The sequence below is a fragment of the Sturnira hondurensis genome, unplaced genomic scaffold (assembly GCF_014824575.4).
Source record: "Sturnira hondurensis isolate 20B ecotype Veracruz unplaced genomic scaffold, ASM1482457v3 Scaffold0006849, whole genome shotgun sequence".
In the NCBI taxonomy this organism is placed as follows: domain Eukaryota; kingdom Metazoa; phylum Chordata; class Mammalia; order Chiroptera; family Phyllostomidae; genus Sturnira; species Sturnira hondurensis.
The window spans coordinates 1,646,700-1,651,505 of NW_028079480.1; positions in this window are offsets into that span (position 1 = coordinate 1,646,700).

The window sequence follows — 4,806 nt, forward strand, 5'->3', positions numbered from 1 at the left end:
GGGCTCTGCGGCGGCGTGCCGGTGACGCCAGCGCGCTCGCCCCGCCCCCGGCCCGGCTCCCGCGTTTAGCTCCGCCCGCTCCAGCACAGGTAACCGCTCTCGCCATTACTGCGCCTGCGCGCGTTTCCCTCCGCCGCGGGGCCCTGGCTGCGCTTCCCTCTGCGCCACAAGGTTTGCAAAGTCCTGCTGAGTCCTGAAAGCAGACGCTTCCGGACCACACTGCCTCGGCCTCGTTCTGAAAGACTCCATCAGGGAACAGTTGGAAAGACGCTAAACTGAACAATTTACGTCTGCATCCTCTTCCCCCAACTTTGGCACTTACCTCCCCGTCCTGGGCACCCTGAACCCATGAAAGGCAGAAACCTGTGTACCTCGGAGGCCTAGTAGAGTGCACAATTCCATTCACTGTTTCCTGAGCATATTGCGCACAGGTGCTTGTGCGAGCCTTTCTCAACTCAGTCCACGTCTCACCGTGTTGGCCAGTGAATCGCCCTTAAAGCACACACCTGATGGCTTTGCATTAGTAATAATGCTAACACTTCCTGAGGGTTTACCTGCCACCAGGCACTGGACTAAGCTCTCTACAGACAGTATCTTAGCTACCCCTCCTCCAACAACCCTATCATGATTATCTCCACTTACGACGGTTGAGAAATCAGAGGCATGTTAAAGAACTTCATCGATGTCACTCAGCCAACATGCATCTGGAAGCTTGATTTGAACTGTATGTGTCAACTGACTGGTGCACCCAGTCATAGCACCACCCATCTTAGTCTTAATTTACTGGCTTCATTCCCAGCCACTCCCCTTCAAGAGTCTCTTAACTTTAGCCAACTAAACCCCTCCATTGTTTGGGCATTGCTTTGTTTGTGCTGTGAAATTGGGGAAGAATACCGTTCCCTCCTGCTTTGGTCCAAATCCAATCCATTCATCTAAGCAGGAGTCAAATATCTACCCCTTCCCTGCTTGCCCCAGCTGGAAGCAATCATTTCCCCCTCCCAACAGCCAGAATGTGGACAGACAGAAAATCCCACATGGAGTAGTCCCCCTTACAGGGGGTGAAGGGGGGATCTGTTCCAAGACCCCTAGTGGATGCTTGAAGCCCCAGCAGATAGTACCAAAACTTACATATACTGTTTTTCTTTCCTATACATACCTACTTATGATAAAGTGTCATTTATAAATTAGGCAAAGTAAGAGGTTAACAATAATATCTAATAATAAAATAGAACTATTATAGCAATATAATAAAAGTAAGGTGAATGTGGTCTCTCTCAAAAATTATCTTATTGTATTGCACTCACCTTTTCATTTAAAGAAAGCATTTTACAGCTTCTTGTTGACATTTTTGAATCACCAGCATCATTATTCTTACATTTTAGGGCCATTAGTAAATAAAACAAGGTGAACACAAGCACTTTGATACCACGACAGTTGATCTGATAACCAAGATGGCTAAGTGACCAATGGGCCAGCAGCATATGCAGTGTGGACACACGGGGCAAAGGGATGAGTCCCACCCTGGCAGGAAACAGCAAAACAGCACAAGATCTCATCACACTACTTAGAACAGCACACAATTTAGAACTTATGAATTGTTTATTTCTGTAATTTATTTTATTTTATTTATTTATTTCCTGAGAGAGGAGAAGGAGAGAGAAAGAGAGGGAAACATCGATCAGTTGTCTCTCACACACACCCCAACAGGGACCACCCCGTAATTCAGGCATGCACCCTGACCAGGAATTGAACCGGAGACCCCTTGCCTTTTGGGACAATGCTCAACCAAATGAGCCACACCAGTCAGGGTTATTTCTGTAATTTTTCATTTAATTTATTGGACCGTGGTTGACTCAGCATAAGTGAAACAGTAGAAAGTAAAACAGCGGATAAGGAAGGCTACTGTATACCACCAACTATATTAAAAAACATCCCTACTTGTTAAAGAAATGGGTTTGGCTTTGTAGCTGGCCCAGGCTTGTCGGCTGGACTCTGCCTCTTCTCTTTAGGATGGGTCTAGAGGAAGTAGAGAAGACGAATTTTTTTCTTCAGTAGCTTAACTACCTGCAATACTACCCTCAGTAATTTACTCCAAAGGTAAATTTCAGTTTCTCCTCCTTGGGTCTCTCTGGACCTCTGGCCTCAGGCTGACTGTGATTAGTGGTATTATTTGTTCTCTCTTCTGGCAGCAATGGAATTGAGGGATATTATTCAAGAACTCTTAGACAATTGGCAGGGGCTGGGGAGGTAAAAATGAGAAGATACAAGAAGCCTCCAAAAACCAGGATGAACCCTGGCTGGTGTGGCTCAGTTGATTGGAGTATCATCCCATAAACTGAAAGGTGATGGGTTTGATTCCTGGTCAGGGCACATGACTAGGTTGTGGGTTTGGTCCCAGGTTCTGGGCACAGTGACACAGATGGATGTTCCTCTCTCATGATGGTGTTTCTCTCCCTCTCTTTCTCCCTTTATTCCCCTCTCCCGAATATCAATAAGCATGTCCTAGGATGAGGGTTTTTTTTTTTAAGCCAGAAAGGAACAACAGTCACAACCAACATCACTGAGCAAAGGCTCCCTGGTAGTTAGAAACTGGCCAGCTTTCCGAGGTCTGACTCTGATTTTTCATAATCAAGTTCTCTTAGCTCCTCCAGCACTCTGAGTCTCCGTTCTTTGCCTCGAACCCTGGTGCCACTGATGCTTTTCCCTGGGTAGGTGGAAGAAACTAAGGGAGAAAATAAAATAGTAGAAGATGATAATTGATACCTTAAATTGACATTTTTCAGAGGTCAGCCTTGGCATTTATAAGTGACAGGGTACAGGGCCCGCATATTGATAGTAAACCTCACTGTGGCTCTTGGAGAAATTCTAGAGGGAAACACTGAGTAAAACAAGCTAGAGAAAAAGGAGTGGGAAGCGAAGGGAGTAGCTAAGCACACCTTCCTCCACCAGATGGCTCCCTTGCGCACTCTTACACAGACTTGGCGTTTCAAAAGCATCTCTAAACTCCAAGCTCCTGACTGTGGTCTGTCACGACGTTTCACAGTACAGGCATACCGTTGTGCTTAGCTTTTTTGCGTTTAACAGATTTTTTTAATACACTGAAAGCAAGACCCTCCACCAGCAAAAAAAAATTACAACCCGCTTTATTGCGGTGGTCTGAGATTGAACCTTAAACATCTCCAAGGTCTGCCTGTATACCAGATCTTTTAACACTTCTTGCTGTATTAGTCATCACTTGCTGTGTCAAACTTATTTCAAAATTTAGTGGCTCCACACAATAGTAAATATATATTATCTCACACTGAGTTTTGGCTTTTGGTTGGTTTTGGTCAGGAAAATCACAAGAGATTTGGTGGGCAGCTTTGGTTCAGGAACTTCAGGCAGTTAGGTCAGATGTCCGGCAGGGCTGAAGTCTGTCCTCCATGATGGCCTTCTCACAGTGCAGGCGAGCCGATGTTGGTGCTCTCATGCTGACTGGCGGGCAAGAGGTTGTAGTTCCTGCTCACTTAGGACTCTCCAGAGGCATCTGGGGGGTGTCTTCGTGACATGGTGCTTGACTTCCCCCAAAACAAGAGGTCCAAGAGGGTGCAAGGCAGGCAGCCACAGGTCTTCTGAGATACATCCTCAGAAGTCACACTGTCATTTTCACAAAATCCTATTGGTTTCATGAGTCAGACCCATTCAATGTCCCATGTCCCACTGCATAATGGGAGGAGTATACAAAAAGAGCATGACCACCTGGGGCCACCCTGCAGGCCATCTTGGATGCTGGCTACTAAGTGCTTTCAGCTTAGAAAGCCCTTCCCCTCCACCTGACCTCCTCCCACTCACCTGTTAATATCCAGCTTGAATGTCAGGGCTTTGTGAGGCCTACCCAAAGTAACTCCTCCGCTTTTTATACATTCACTGGCTGATTCTGGTACGTGCCCTGACCAGGGATCAAACTCTCAACTTTGGTGTATCGGGGCACTGTTTTAACCAACTGAGCTATCCTGCCAGGGCTGTCAGCTCACATGTAAATCTATCTCTTGAATGTGATCGTTTCCCCCATTGTGCTCTGAGTTCCTGAGAGCAGAGAGACTGAGACTTAACATCTTGGCAGCCATGGTTTCTGCCAAGTATGGTTTCTGCCAAGTATAGAGCCTTGGTGGAGTGGATGCTCAGTGAATGCTTGCTTTCAAATAAATGGATAAATCATTAAAATAACCAATGTTCGTGGGGGGTGGAGAGAAATCGGAACCCTTGTGCACTGTTGGTGGGAATGTAAATGATGCAGCCTCTGTGGAAACAATATGGAAGTTCCTCAAAAAAATTAAACATTAATTAAAAATAGACATTACCATATGGTCTTGCACTGCCACCTCTGGGTATACACTCAAACGAATTGAAAGCCGGGCCTCGAAGATATATTTGCACACCTGTGTTCATGGCAGCACTGTTCACAGCAGCCACAAGGAGGAAGCAGCCCCAGTTTCCACTAACAGATGGACAGAGTGACAAAATGTGGTGTGTACCTACTACAAACGATGGACTCTTATTAGTCAGCCTGAAAAAGTAAGTAAATTCAGACACAGGCTACAACATGAAACTTGAGGACATTAATTGTAAGTGAAATAAGGCAGTCATAAAAAGACAAGTATTATATGACTTTGCTTTCACGAGGTACCTAGAGTCGTCAAATTCACAGAGACAGAAAGTTAAATAGTTGCCAGGGCCTCGAGGGAGGGGGATGGGGAGTTAGTGTTTAAGGGGACAGAGTTTCCGTTTTGCAAGATGAGAAGGGTTCTGGCAGTGGACGATAGTAAT